Consider the following 16,890-nt stretch of genomic DNA (forward strand, 5'->3'; position numbering starts at 1 on the left):
CACTAAATGATGATAGAGAATTTATTTATAGAGTTGATGGGGATGAAACACGGTATGTTGTTCTAGATTTTCAGTTATGGTTACCACGTTTGAACTTTACATCAGCAGGACAAAAATTAGTGAATAGTAGTTTTTTAACAGCAACAAAATGGACATATTTAAGAGAATTTATTAAACATTCATCGCCAACAAATGCTATTTCCGGAATATATCAAATTACACCAGCTATTAAAAATGCAAAACATGTTTTTGTATATCTACAAAGAAACAAGTCAAATAATGAATTAGAAAATCCCTTTATTTTTGATACTTTTAAAATAAATGCGGGTGATAATGCATGTACACTATCTACCTGTCGATTGCAACTTGGGAATTCATATTTTACTCCAGAACTAGAGTATGATTGTGATTTTAAACCAAGATTATATAATGACATTCAAGAATATGCATTTAGAACCAACGACTACAATACAGGAACTCAGTTAAATTTACAAAATTATTCTGAATTATTTCCTGTTATCTATTTCGATTTAAGAAATCATAAGGAATCGGTTACCGATGATCCAAAACAGTTATTGTTTCATTACAGATTGAATGTACAAGCTACTGACGATTACATGATATACGCTGTAGTTCTTTATGAAGAAAAAATTGTAATTGACAAAATTGGGAATGAACTTATTTTTATGTAATATTTAATCTAACACTATTATATATAGAGCAAGACTATGAGCACAAAATATATTTCAACATATATTCCTTTAACAGAAGGCCAAATGAAAAAGCTAGCCAGAGCAATCAAAAATTCAAGTGAAGTGAGTTTATTGATTGATAAGCATCAGATCAAAAAGAAGGGTAATACTGAGTTATACCTTACAGAAAGACAAATAACACGGTATAATAAACTAAAAAGTAAGGGTAAAGGGATTACATTGAGTTTATCTAAAACACAAATAAGTAAAATGCGAAAGGTGATTGGAAAAGGAATTCAAGTCACTCCTGATAATCAAGGAGGTACAGGAATGCAAATAGAATACCCTTATTATCCATCACCAAACATTAGAAAACAAAGATCAAAAAACGGTGGTAAAATTAAACTACCAAGTAAGAAAGATGTATTATCTTACAGATCTCCTCCAGTAATAGGATCATGGGGTGAATATGATAAATTTCTTAGAACAGGTGGATTAGTGCTTCCAAAAAAAAAAATCTTAAAACCGAAAAGAAAGTAAGAAAGCCTGCATTTGTCAAAAAGCCTCTGAGTAATATTGATCTCCTGAGATGGTGTAAGTATTTGGGAATTAATATCACAGGGATATACAGCAGAGACCAACACATGCCTAAAACACATAGCCCGTGTATAATCAATTTAGACAGATATAAAGGTGTCGGTACTCATTGGACTTGTTGCGTCCCTGCTCATAAGAAAGAAACATTGTGGTATTTTGATAGTTTTGGGATGCCTTACCCCAATGAATTTAAAATGAGAGCAGAGACTGATGGAATAAAACAAGTTTTGTATAATAACACACAATATCAACATATTGATTCGGTTCTTTGTGGCTATTATTGTATTTATTTCCTGCATCAAGCATTGGTGTACGATAAAAAGTATCACGATATATTAATGCCATTATCAATGTCTGATACGATGTACAATGAACGTTTTATAAGCAATTATTTCAAAAATATGTAATCATATTATATATAAAATGGTAAAATCGTTTTGCGTACGTGAAAAAATACAAACTAATTCAGTTCCTGGTTCTGAAAAATATGTGAGAACAAAAAACAATCGTTTAATGCTCAAATCGAAATGCGTTTCTTGTGGTATTACTAAAACTCGTTTTGTGAGTGAGAAAAAAGGGCGTGGAGTAGGTGAAACGATTAACAAAAAGGTCGGCGAAAAGATTCCAGGGTTTCAACAGGCTCAAGACTTAGCATCGGCTATCATGGCAGTTACCGGAGGTGATAAAGATCTATTTAAAAAATATTGGCGCGGTGACTTTGCTAAAGGTATATTTAATAAAAAAAGCGGAATTCAGACATCTAATTTTTGGAAGCCTGCTGGTGCATATACAAATGAAAAATTTAATCCATCATGTAATTACACAGAATATAAAAACGGCAAATGGGTTAATCATTATTGTGATTAATATCTAACATATAATATATATGTGCCTGTCATACTGCGTTTCATGTAATAAAAAAACAAATTCAATCAATACTAAAAAAGTAAAAGCAAAGAATGGCCGACTTATGGAAAAATCAATTTGCTCAATCTGTAAAAACAAAAAGAGTAAATTCATCAAAGGTGAAGGTATCGATATCCATAAAGCTATTTTAAAAGTAGCACCAAAAAAGGGTTTTGTAATGCCTGGTCATCGTTATACAGGTCCTGGTAATCCTTTAGAGAAACAGGTAAAGTGGGATCAAAAAACAGGTAAAATACTGGAGATATATGAAAAACCAACAGGAAAAACGGACGCCGTGAGCATGCAACATGACGTGGATTACTCAGTATGTGCAAACAAACCATCAAAAAATCAGGTTAAATGCAAAAACGAAGCTGATAAAAAGATGGTAAAAGCCCTTGATGCTATCCCATGGAAAGACAGACAATGGGGTCATGCTATTGCAAGGAACACTATTGCTACCAAGGCTAAAGTAGGTATGGGTGTAAAACAAAAGAAGACAAAAAACGGAAAACGGCGTTGAGTAAAAATGATTGGTCTCAACAATTAGCCGATGAGTTACATAAACCAATCAGACGAAAATTTAAAACTAGAAGAGTAATATCAAATGGAATTGACGACATATGGTCTGCTGATTTAGTTTTTATAGATAAACTTTCAAAATGGAATAAAGGTTATAAATATCTATTGACTATAATTGACGTATTTAGTAAATACGCTTGGGCTATACAATTGAAAGATAAGAAAGGTACATCAATAACTAACGCATTCAACAATATTGTCATTAATGACAAACGTAAACCTGAATTTCTCTGGGTCGATCAGGGATCTGAATTTTATAACAAAACATTCAAGGAATGGCTAAAGCAAAATGATATTAACATGTATTCCACTTTTAATGAAGGTAAAGCTGTTGTTATTGAGAGATTTAATAGAACTTTGAAAAATAAAATGTACAAACAGTTTACTATTCAAGGTAACACACAGTATCTTGAAATGCTACCCATACTGGTAAAAGAATACAATAATACAAAACACAGTTCAATAAAGATGACACCAACAGAAGCTTCAAAGGAAAAGAATCAAGGAATTGTATATCTTAACCTATACGGTGATATGGAGCCATTATCAGCAAAACCCAAATTTAAGGTTGGTGATAAGGTCCGAATATCTAAGTATAAACGAATTGTTTTCGATAAGGGTTATTCACCAAATTGGAGTGAAGAAATGTTCGTAATTACTAAGATCCAACATACTAATCCCATTACATACAAAATAAAAGATTTGAATGATGAAGAAATAAAAGGTAGCTTTTATGAACCTGAATTATTAAAAGCAAAACAGGATGTATTCAGAATTGATAAAGTGATCCGTAGAGATTATAAGAAGAAACAAGCTTTAGTTAAGTGGAAAGGATACAGTGATGACTTCAACAGTTGGATTCCAATCAAGGATTTGAAAGATATATAAACAATTTTTAATTTTATTTATGGAGTATATGTTAAGAGTGCCTTAAAATCAATTATCAAGTATTACACATGCAAATAAAAATATTAAGTATAATATTTTTATAAATCAGTATTTGATTACAAAAAATATTTTAGGACATACATTCATTTTAAAAAAACATTGAATTTATCAACAACTAATTTTTCATCTAATTGATTTTCATTATAAAAAAAGGTATCAATATTTATAATACTACAGCCGTTATCAAAAAGCATTTCGACAATATCTAAATTAAACAAATTTGATATTACGTAATTAGTATCTTTATAATTATCAAAATATGCTTCAATATAATCGGCCCATGGGTTAGCCCCGCCATCCATAACAATTACACTGTTTGGCTGATTAAATACCATGTGCTTGAAATTAAATTCATCTTCTAAGATTTTAGCAATTATTTTAATATCATTCGATCTATTATTTTTATCCGAGGTTAAACCGATTATAAATCTTTTATCATTCATATATATATTACAAAGAGATTTTATTTTTATATGGTTTTATGCGTTTTTTCCTTAATGATTTTAAATTATATTTTAAATTAGTATGAATATTACTGATATAACTTTTAGTAAAAAACGCATAAAACCATATAAAAATTTCTAAAGTATATATATATATAAATGGTTGAAGTCCGGAGATATTTTACTGAAAAGGACAAAATGGATGCAAAAAGAAGATCGAAAAGAGTATATGCTTCTAAAAAGGAATGGTTTTGTGTCATTTGTAATAATTATAACTATAAACTAGCCGGTAAATGGAGACATCTTTTAACACAAAAGCATATTAATAACAGCATCATTTACAACAAAAAATCAGATTAAACGCACTGTATAAATGATATAAAAAAATAATGTATAATAAATATTATAATGACATCAAATTACATCAAAGAAAAATTCGTTGAGATGATGAATATAATTGAAAAACATTGCATGAAAGATAATATACATTTTTTACAATTAAGTGAAAAAGAACAATCAAAAAGATTAGTTAACATTTGTTATGATCTAGGTATTATATCAAATATGATCATACATAAAAACATGTTCAAAAATCTGATAAAAATACAAAAATATTATATTGAAAATGTAATATAAGACGTTCATTTTAAACGCACTAAGATGCAAGATTTTTAAAAAAGAGTATAAGAGCATTTTTTAAATAAGGTGATTTTTGAAATAAATTTCAAAAACATCATAAAACAAGGCCCGAAAAGCTTCTTACGAAGCTTTTTTACCCACCAAGGCCTTGTGATTTTTTAACATTCGTCCCATCCCCCTCCTCGATCTTACGATCTGCGGTGCCGGACTCATTAAAATCTGCTTCGCTTGGTTTTTCCAGATTCATATTTCAGTTATGATTTCAAGGCTTGTTTAAACGCACTGTATCCAAAATTTTGAAAAAGGTATAAGAGATTTTTTTATTTTGATCCTAAGGTTGACCTAGGGTTGGTTTTTCAGGCTTGGTTTTCAGTTTTGATTCCATTTTGGTTTTCAGTTTGGCTTCGAGGTTTGGTTTCATTTTTGATTCTATTTTTGATTTCATTTTTGATTCCAGTGCTGTGCAGTAGTATAGGAGTTGGGGATGTAAGAGATTATAAAAATTTTTATGATCTCGTACCCCCAACTCCTATACTACTCACAGACAAGGTTAAGGTTCATTAGAGAGAGATTATTAGCTATTGAGGGGCACTCCGGCCGCCATTACCCTAGCTTATCCTGGTTTCCATAGCATGAATTGACGCTGTGTGGGACACTAAAGTAGGATAAGCTAATTCAAATCTGATTTCATTGGTTGATTTATCGTACACTATCAGGCAAATAATTAATAATTAGACCGCGCTTACGTAGCCAATCGATTGCGCCTTTTACTCGGTCACTGGGTTATGGTGCAGTGGCTAAAATTAAAGTCGTCTACAGAATGGCGTGTTTACGTTTCTCCGAAGTTTGCTAGGAAGTCTACAAATATAACAGGATAATTCAATTCCCGAAAAGACTTAGAGAAAAAAGTTCACCGTTATGTGAATTTAGAACGTAAATATTGTTGAATTAACTGAAAGGCGTGCGTACACAGCTGAAAGTTTCAAATGACAATCCAGTCCAGGCGCGATTTCACTAAAGCGTGAAAATTAAACATTACTGATATTAGTTCATAAGTAAATAAATAATTGGATTTGGGCAAATTTTCACTGGGAAAATGAAGTTGTGTCACTGGTACTGGTACTGGTACTGGTACTGACACACACACAAAAATAAAACAGTAGAACTGGTATTGGGATTTGGAAAATCGGGAAAACAATTGGCTGAGAAAAGGGATTTGGGCTGGGAAATGAGATTTTGTTAATTTTGCTCAAAATTTCTCTCTCTGTTTTCTTTTCATACAAAAAGTGCACTTATCATTTGTTTCTTTTAATAGAAGTGTTTGAGTTATAATTCATCTCTTTTCACTTTCCTTGTATTGTGCGTTTGCTTCTTTTCATGAAAAAAAAAAAAAAGAGTTTACATGCCAATAAATCAAAACGCGCCAGGCTCAAATATCATTCGTGTTCAGTGAATTAAAAGTATAGTCGATTAAAAGGTTTAGAACAGTAACATATTTAATGATCTTTGCACGAGCTGTATTTATTCTTAAACAACAGAAGCTTAAAAGTTCCGATAACCTCCAGTTGGTGCTTTATTTCCGATTTCTTTATGTGCGCATTATTTTAATAATTATTACTCGGAAACACACAGCAAACAACGTACGATCGCCACAGGAAAATTATCAGTGCGCAACTTCCTTTAGTTTGCATACTAGAAATATATTAACCGTTACAGTGAAGCGATCGGGAAAAAGAGTTTATAACATAAAGTAGCTAGCAAAGCCGTGCAAACTATTCAGCATACGTAAGCGTGCACAAAATCCCCACGCTGATAGCGTGAGCAAATTGCTTCGCCAGAAATTTTTTCTCCTCGCGCAAGGTTTTAGAACAACAAATAAAATGCGTATCGGAGGTGCCAACGATGCGCCGCACGTTTTTGGTTTTGGTGATAAAAAGCCCATTAATTGATTTTGAGAAAGGTTTCTATTTTAATTTTGATACTCTAGCTTACCAAATATCTCGTTATCTCTCAGTGTTCATTGGGCCGTGTGTGTTGCTCTCTACCAACACACTTGGTGAATGCGCTACAAATGGATCCCATCACAGATCGTAAAAAGTTCACCACACGAAATAATTACTTGCGACAGCGAAAGACAAATAGAATCTCTGGCACCCGGGGTAGTTTTTCCTAGCAGGTTCAACCTGTTCTCAGTACAGTTAAGATGTCGCTTAAGAAATAATGTATGGCCCATTCAATAAACAAACATAATACTACTTTGAATTCAGGAAGTCAGTAGTTTTTATTGAACGAGTACTAAGCATCAACAATTTGTTTAAGACTTCTCAATGACTTGAGAAAGGTATACAGAACAATTAAAAACAATATGATTTTTTTATGTTATATTCAAGCTCTTATGTGTGCGTTCGGGGTGTAGAAGTGTCGCTTTAATTGATCTTATTTGTCAAAGTATTTATTTTTACCCTTCGATCGTTTAATACTGAATAAAAGATGCTTCGTCTTGGAATGACCGATTCCCAAGTTAGCTTCTGTGCTGCTAAACGCGGAATAGGTAGCTCAAAGAATAAACACGGTATTGAACATAAATATGTTCTTAGAAGGATTCAAAATTAATTTGAATTGAACCTCAGCATAAAGACATATCTAGCAGGTAACACGTGTTATTATATGGAGGAGAGTGTTTTACTGGGAATTACACACTCGTAGAGAAAAGTTAACATGCGAACAGTGTTTTTCTTTGCGAGCACGATCATTGACAAACGTACGCCTTGCGAGCAATGAACATTTTCAAAAAACTACCTCCACTAAAAGTCGAGCATGCAAGTATTTGTATATATATGCAAGCACGAGCAAACGAACACCCACAAAAATGTTGTGAGCATTTCAAGCAGAAGCATGATTTTGCAAGCACTGCAAAATTTTAAGAGACCATTCATGACCCTTAGCAGAATATGCAGATGCAGATAAATCGCTTGAAGGAAACCGATAATAGTCAGCTAGAAAATCCGAAAAGATTTAACGGTGTTAGAGTACACAAATATCCCTTTAAAAGGCCCAAAACGATACGGGCAAACAGTTATGTACATGTACAACGACTTTCAAAGACGTTTGTCTGAATTTCCTCGTTGGGTGCTCCTGACTATTGCTTACCTGATATCTCCTCATCCCTCAGTTGTGTGTGTTGCTCTCCACTTACACACCTAATAAATTTGCGAAACATGGATCTTATAGATCGTACGAAACCGCTCACTACTCCACAGTAAGACGACATCTTTGGAAAGCACTTTCCACGGCAAGAAAAGCGTCTCTTTCAGCAAATACTACACTGGCTACACCTAGAGAAGGACCACTTCGATCATGCAATCACAATCACATGCCTGCAGGAATAGATATCTGGAGATAAATTTGATCTGTTTTCCTGCGAGTTATATTTTAAAATAGTTCAGGTGTTAACTGGAATCTCATTTTTGAAATATTAAAATTCCGAAAACTTGTTCGCAAATCCTGTTTGTAACACGGCAGGTGTATAAATTGACATGACCGTCTTTCAAAGATACACTTTAAAAATCGCTTAGAAAGCCGACATGTTATTCTACTATGTGTAAACCAATTCAATGGAATTAAAAAATCCAGAGGCTTGATTTATTGTACTTAAACAGACAACCAACTGCGAAGCTTTCGGCTTTCTCGTTGTTCTTTTATTTTCGACAAGAAAAAGCTTCGCTTTAGGCGTCAACGTCAATAACCTTGATGTTAAATCTTCAAGACAAACATAAAACGCCAATAGAAAGATGAGGGTGTTCTCCGATATTATTTGTAAATAGCTATTGTCCTTATCCCCGCCTGCGCATGCTTACCAGTGGTTTATTTTCACTGAGATATATATAGGTATCATAATCGTACAAACAAAACAAATGACTAATTTAAAAATTTGCAAGAAAATGCAAAGTCATATGCGGAGTTGTCGAGACGTAGGATTTTATCTTACAATTAATCCGTGTAAAATTATTTTTTAGCGCGGAAGAATAAGCATGGTTCAGAATGTGAATGTGTCGACCGTTACACTTTGCAAAAATATCATCCACATGCAACACTGCACTATAAAAGATTATAACTAAATTGTAAGTTTCATACCGTAAAATTCCGGTTATAAGCCCTGGGCTTATTCAACTTCGTAAGAGGTTTTGGGAGGGCTTGTAAACGGAGGGGCTTATATCCGGGGGGGGGGGGGGGCTTATAAGCGGAATAAAAAAACCTTTCGAAACAAGCCACAGAAGTGTTAATCGAAATACGTTTTTAAGTTAAAATGTCATAAAAAGCAACATTTAGCAATGTTCAGTACTGCCATCCAGCAGAGGGGGATTTATATCCGGGGGGGGGGCTTATAACCGGATATATTTTTTATAGTCGGGATTTACAGAATATGATCAGAGGATTCTAAAAAGGTAGCTCTTCCCAGTGATCTTACAAGAGGATAAAGACCTATGACATGTTTTTTTACGTTCAAAATGTCTGTGTAATGATCATTTTTACCTTTTCGTATAAATTATTGTTATGCTATACCTGCCCCTGTCACTAGCTGGATTTGTTTCTCGGTTGTGCCGAGTTCAAATCCTCGACCACGCTTTGTATATAGCCAACTGGTCTGCCTCCTGCCAGTTGGGATTTTTAACCTTGTTATGTTCATTTTAAATTTATTTGTTTCCTCTGTTTCAGTGGCATGCCTGTAAACTAGCTATCTCATTGAGATATGAAGCTAAGTTCATGACCACTATAAACATATTTATTATTATTATTATTATTATTATTATTATTATTATTATTATTATTATTATTATTATATGCTAGACAGATCGCGGTTTTTATAAGAAAAAGAGTTCGCATCGGATGTTGTAAAACGCGTATTCTTTTTGAAATTCGCTTTCAACAAACGATAAGTTTTAGCTTGAAAAGCCATCAGTTTTGAGGTATTACATGCAAGAAATGTGCTGTATGCTTACAAACCAGGGCAAAAGGCTACTTTTTTAAAAAAAAAGTGTAAAAATGTTTAAGAATAAATAAAGGAAAAAGGTGCGTATATTTTCTTTACTCGTTGAATTTTTCCAGCTGTCGATTTTCTTAGAATGGTATATCACCTGCTGCTTTTTTGCCGTGATGTGATTGGTGGCTACATGACTGTGTTTGCCGCACACCAATATAAATAGTACACGGGGATTTCCCTTTTAGCCTTTTCAGTTCAATTAACTCAACTGCCGTGCCAAGTTTTGCACCTACTTACCTGGTATTGCAAGACTTCAAATAACAAGATGTTAGATAATATGCTCAGTTTCGATTCCACTTCTTAGACCAAAATCATTCCTGACTACCACGTTACTTTATGAAGCGAAATTTCCCACGAACGACTGCGACTTGGCTCACTGAGTCCAAGTGAAATTTAATGAGGAATTCACGAAATTTGTCTTGAATTACATAGCTTTTAAAATTGAAAAAGGATTCCGTTTCGGTTTTTTGTTTTTTATTTCCTCTAGCTCTGTGGAAATCTCAACAGCGCTCGAGAATCGAGAATCAAGAAAGCCATTCACTGCCCATTCCACCTTAACCGGGTCAGGACTTTCAGATCAGAACCTTAGCAAATTTCTAAACATTTGAGTTAGGAATTAATTTTCGCCGGGTAGAATATTCATGTGTTCCATTTAAAGTTTGACCGAAGAAGCTGCCATTTTTGTTGAGGCGCGAAATTTGGCATTGCCTTGAAAGCATAAATGCCTGGAACTGATGCAAGATGAGAAGAAATTTATCCCCTATCGATTCTATCTCTGCCTTCTGACGCGTTCCTGCAAATCAAAATGTAGCCAGTCCTTCGAATCACACCCCTGTACTAATCAGTAAAAACTCACGGAGGCTGATACGACCATGGGTGGATCGAACAAACAAATTAACTTATCTAACAGTCCGTGGTAAAAGAATTGACCTGGTATAGCTAATGAATGAAATCTTATTTATTTACAAATACGGTTCAAAATATCTGTAATATTGTATAGAAAATACATTAACAATTCTTTATAAACTGGTTTACATATTATGGTAACATATACATGGAAGGTTTCTATATGTTAAAATTATTTTTATACTTTTTCTAATTTAAAATAAACGAACAAAACAACAGCCCGCCAACCTAAACAATTGCTTCATGTTGCTTTTCTTAGATCCTACCAGAAAACAAAATTTTGTATCAAAAATTATAAAAAAAATAATCAAGTCTTGAAAGTGGTTCATGGCACACTCTGATAACAAAATACATCCCGTCTATCTGCCAAGAATTCATATTTGCCATGATATGTCATTTTTCTTCACTTTTTTTCATTCATAAATCATGTAAACCCTCTTCAGCTGTAGCCCGGCAGTTGTCTTGTCAGGGTAAGGTTCTCTTCCCAAGGTTCTCTTCAAGACTTGTGGCTCATCATGATCAGTGCACTGGACTGGAGCTGTTGATTGGCAAGGTTACATTAGCAAATCATGGGAGGTACTCCGGGGGCTCTGGGTAAGGGACTGAAAAGAGACGACTGATAGCTAATCGCTTGGCTATATTTTACATCATATTTGCTCCACGTTTACAAACAAGTTTACTCGAATCGGTTTTAGAAATTTGATTCTTGCTTGAAAGGGAGAAGAAGTAAATGAAATATAATTCTGGGACCAGTTGTTCAAAGGGTGGATAATGCTATCTACCAGATAAATCGATATCCAGTGGATAACTGTTGTACAAAACCAACATCGCTATCCAACGGATAGTGATTTATTCGATGGATAGCGTTATTCACCCTTTGAATAACTGGGGCCTGACAGAAAGGATACACAGTTGATAATTTTGGATTGTTGTTTATTTTCAGTTGTTGTTAAAGTTTTTTCTACGACGTACATGTATTGAAAAAAAGCTGATTGAGTTTTATATGGCCAATATGAGTATTATTCACATTTGAGTTACGTACATTCAATGTATTCCGCGTCGAAGTTCTTTTGTTTCAACCGTTAGAAATTTGAATAATAAATAAACCCAGCCGCATATTATCGCGTAAGTCACGGTCGATGACGTAATCTATTTTTTGGATATGACAACATTAATGACCCAGAACGACCAGCTGAAGCGAGCCTCTAAGAATGAGCGTTTGATGATAAGCTGGTACGCTTACGTATTTCCATTAAAAGAGGGCTTATTCAATCAGCGAGTGCCACGCGTTCTTTTTTTACGGTTTAGCCGCTAAACATTTAAGACTTTGCCTAACAGCGCTGAACCTCATCATGGAAGAGAATAAACAACTTATATACGTTATGTTTTGGTCTATTTACAGCTGTAGGAAAATAAGGGTTGTGAAGCCGGTAATCTAAAATACTAAGTATAAATGTAATGATTTGTAGCGGGGTTAACTAATTCAAATTTAAAGCCCAGCAGATTGAGCGGCAGAAAATATTTTCATACTGCCCGTCAGGAAAAAAAGGCGGGAAAAGAAGACTCCTTTGACAGACAGGTGTCAAGGAGGGTTGCCCAATACACCCACATAGAGTCGAGTCGTCATGGGTACGTATGGTCACGTATCGACCGGACTAACCGAAAGTCTAGTCACGAGAGACTTAGCGTAAATACGACAAGGATGTAAGAAAAGGTAGAAAAAGTCGTTGACTCGACTCGATTGAGTCTTGACGACTGGTCTTGCACAAAGTCGACTGGACTAACCGAAAATCTAGTTGCAAGAGACTTAGCGTTAAATACAGCAAGGATGTAACGAAGGGTAGAAAAAGTCGGCGACTCGACTCGACTCGATCGAGTCGTGACAACTCGTCTTGCACAAAGTCGACTGAACTAACCGAAAATCTAGTCGCAAGAGCCTGACTTAGCGTTAAATAGAGCAAGGATGTAAGGAAGGGTAGAACTGAAAAGTCGGCAACTCGACTCGATCGAGTTTTTACGACTCGTCTTGCACAAAGTCGACTCAACTAACCGAAAATCTAGTCGCAAGAGACTTAGCGTAAAATACAGCAAGGATGTAAGGAAAGGTAGAATATGTCGGCGACTCGACTCGATTGAGTCGTGACGACTCGTCTTGCACAAAGTCGACTGGACTAACCGAAAATCTGGTCACGAGAGACCTCAGAGCGTAAAATATAGCAAGGATATGTAAGGGAGGGTAGAAGATGTCGGCGACTCGACTCGACTCGACTCGATCGAGTCGTGACAACTCGTCTTGCACAAAGTCGACTGGACTAACCGAAAATCTAGTCGACACGAGAGACTTCAGTAGCGTAAAATATAGCAAGGATATGTAAGGAAGGGTAGAAAAAGTCGGCGAGTAGACTCGACTCGATGGAGTTGTGACGACTGGTCTTGCACAAAGTCGACTGGACTAACCGAAAATCTAGTCGCAAGAGACTTAGCGTAAAATACAGCAAGGATGTAAGGAAAGGTAGAATATGTCGGCGACTCGACTCGATTGAGTCGTGACGACTCGTCTTGCACAAAGTCGACTGGACTAACCGAAAATCTGGTCACGAGAGACCTCAGAGCGTAAAATATAGCAAGGATATGTAAGGGAGGGTAGAAGATGTCGGCGACTCGACTCGACTCGACTCGATCGAGTCGTGACAACTCGTCTTGCACAAAGTCGACTGGACTAACCGAAAATCTAGTCGCAAGAGACTTCGAGAAAAATACAGCAAGGATGTAAAAAAGGGTAGAAAAAGTCGCGAGTAGACACGACCCGATCGACAATGATCGAGTCGTGACGACTCGTCTTGCACAAAGTCGACTGGACTAGCCGAAAATCTAGTCGCAAGAGACTTAGCGTAAAATACAGCAAGGATGTAAGGAAGGGTAGAAAAAGTCGGCGACTCGACTCGATCGAGTCGTGACAACTCGTCTTGCACAAAGTCGACTGGACTAGCCGAAAATCTAGTCGCAAGAGACTTAGCGTAAAATACAGCAAGGATGTAAGGAAGGGTAGAAAAAGTCGGCGACTCGACTCGATCGAGTCGTGACAACTCGTCTTGCACAAAGTCGACTGGACTAGCCGAAAATCTAGTCGCAAGAGACTTAGCGTAAAATACAGCAAGGATGTAAGGAAGGGTAGAAAAAGTCGGCGACTCGACTCGATCGAGTCGTGACAACTCGTCTTGCACAAAGTCGACTGGACTAGCCGAAAATCTAGTCGCAAGAGACTTAGCGTAAAATACAGCAAGGATGTAAGGAAGGTTAGAAAAAGTCGGCGACTCGACTCGATCGAGTCGTGACAACTCGTCTTGCACAAAATCGACTGGACTAACCGAAAATCTCAGTGGTCGCTAGAGACTTAGTGTTAAATACAGCAAGGATGTATTAAAGGAAAGGTAGAAAAAGTCGGCGACTCGACTCGATCGAGTCGTGACAACTCGTCTTGCACAAAGTCGACTGGACTAGCCGAAAATCTAGTCGCAAGAGACTTAGCGTAAAATACAGCAAGGATGTAAGGAAGGGTAGAAAAAGTCGGCGACTCGACTCGATCGAGTCGTGACAACTCGTCTTGCACAAAGTCGACTGGACTAGCCGAAAATCTAGTCGCAAGAGACTTAGCGTAAAATACAGCAAGGATGTAAGGAAGGTTAGAAAAAGTCGGCGACTCGACTCGATCGAGTCGTGACAACTCGTCTTGCACAAAATCGACTGGACTAACCGAAAATCTCAGTGGTCGCTAGAGACTTAGTGTTAAATACAGCAAGGATGTATTAAAGGAAAGGTGGAAAAAGTCGGCGACTCGACTCGATCGAGTTGTGACAACTCGTCTTGCACAAAGTCGACTGGACTAGCCAAAAATCTAGTCACGAGAGACTTAGCGTAAAATACAGCAAGGATGTAAAGAAGGGTAGAAAAAGACGGCCGGACTCGACTCGACTCGATCGAGTTGTGACAACTCGTCTTGCACAAAGTCGACTGGACTAACCGAAAATCTAGTCACGAGAGACTTAGCGTAAAATACAGCAAGGATGTAAAGAAAAGTAGAAAAAGACGGCGACTCGACTCGACTCGTCTTGCACAAAGTCGACTGGACTAGCCAAAAATCTAGTCACGAGAGACTTAGCGTAAAATACAGCAAGGATGTAAAGAAGGGTAGAAAAAGTCGGCGACTCGACTCGACTCGATCGAGTTGTGACAACTCGTCTTGCACAAAGTCGACTGGACTAACCGAAAGTCTAGTCGCAAGAGACTTAGCGTAAAATACAGCAAGGATGTAAGGAAGAGTAGAAAAAGTCCGCGACTCGACTCGATCGAGTTGTGACGACTCGTCTTGCACAAAGTCGACTGGACTTACCGAAAATCTAGTCGCAAGAGACTTAGCGTAAAATACAGCAAGGATGTAAGGAAGGGTAGAAAAAGTCGGTGACTCGAGTTGATCGAGTTGTGACGACTCGTTTTAATAATAATAATGATAATAGTAATAATTTGCACAAAGTCGACTGGACTAACCGAAAATCTAGTCGCAAGAGACTTAGCGCAAAATACAGCAAGGATGTAAGGAAGAGTAGAAAAAGTCCGCGACTCGACTCGATCGAGTTGTGACGACTCGTCTTGCACAAAGTCGACTGGACTTACCGAAAATCTAGTCGTAAGAGACTTAGCGTAAAATACATTAAGTGTAGAAAAAGTCGGTGACTCGAATCGACTCGACTTACCGAAAATCAAACTTAGCTAAACTTGTCCGCAAGTGCGAATGGCCCCTTGTAAAACATCAAATACGAAAAAGTCAGTTATCAGTGTGATTACGAAAAGTCGGCAGCTCGATTCGACTCGACTCGAATTGAGACGCGAGTTTGTTTAAAAGGTGCGACTAAAACGAATGGAGAGAAAAACTCAAAACAGTTACTAAACAATAAAAACAGTAAAACAAAGGATACCAATATAAATGGTAAAGAAGCTGAAAGTTTGTTGTAAATTTATATACAACGACTGGCATGAAGGTGAAAAGAAAAAAAAAACTTTTATTAAATGAAGTGTGCGGCTTTTTACGCTTAACATTTTTGTGTAATGATGTTGGTTGATACTTCGAAAGTGGACTTCCAGTAAGTCGAGTCGACTTTATTAAGCAAGACGAGTCGTCATGACTCGATCGAGTCAACTCAAGTCGCCAAATTTTCTATCCAGAGTTATGTTGGAAAAAGTCGCGACGACTCGTGTCGAGTCACAACGAGTTGAACATTTTGTAGCCTCCGCCTTTCACCAATTTTACTACTTGGGATTTCCACTTCCGGTATGATTTGTTACTAGACTTTTGCTTAGTCGAGTCGTCAGTGCTTAGAGACGACTCGAGTCGATGCAGGTGTATCGGACATGCATGGTTCTTAGATCTTCTTACGTTAGCACCATAGAGAGCTCGCTATCTCACCTGAGTATTTTTTAGCGGTCAGTGGGCAAAACTGGTTTGTGTTATTAGGACTTGATCTACATAATGATCGTAGCAAGCTTCCTAGTCCACAGCAACAAGTTGACATCTTTCGTCTGTACTCCTTGTTAGAAACTGGATGGCAGATAAGCCAAGAGCGCCTTTTTCTTTGTCCGTTATTCGCGTTTTCCTTTTGTGGGCATTTGGTGCGCTTTGCTTTTCTGCCCTGACGTGTCATTAGTGTATTAATATTCGGGTATTTTAAACAATTTGCATCGCAGGAGAGTTCAAGTGGAAAGCTAATCGAAAGGTCATTTAATCCAGTCCACCAGGGTAGAGGCGGTCCAGTAACTGATATGACACCGGTTTGCACGAATCAGTCTCAATATTACTATGTACTTGAGTTTAAGTTTTCTTACTTATCACCATTCCAATTTATTAGCCTAAAGGTCCTTGCAAGATCCTGGATCATATATTATCAGTGTATTCTTCTACTTGTTCCACCCCACTCCCTCCCCCCCCCCCCCCCCCTTCCTATAACCCAGCGAATAAAAAAGTTCGTTGGTGGAAACCTCTTGCTGCCGCAGTATAGTAATGCTTTGAGTAAACAATCCGGAAGGCCACAAACGTATAGATTGTTTACCGTTTACAACAAAATTCCGGAAATGTCGTGCCATT

General features: G+C 36.7%; 1 long non-coding RNA gene across 1 annotated transcript; it reads right to left on the reverse strand.

Moving 5' to 3' along the window:
- Positions 1–10,897: 10,897 nt before the first annotated feature.
- LOC144650925 (uncharacterized) lies at positions 10,898–16,348 on the reverse strand. Its single transcript, XR_013570226.1, has 2 exons — positions 16,216–16,348; positions 10,898–11,292 (listed from the first exon to the last, which is right to left on the reverse strand). It is a non-coding gene; the product is annotated as an uncharacterized LOC144650925 (long non-coding RNA).
- Positions 16,349–16,890: the final 542 nt, after the last annotated feature.

This window comes from Oculina patagonica, chromosome 1 (assembly GCF_052425735.1).
Source record: "Oculina patagonica isolate OP01 chromosome 1, crgOcupat, whole genome shotgun sequence".
Lineage (NCBI taxonomy): Eukaryota > Metazoa > Cnidaria > Anthozoa > Scleractinia > Oculinidae > Oculina > Oculina patagonica.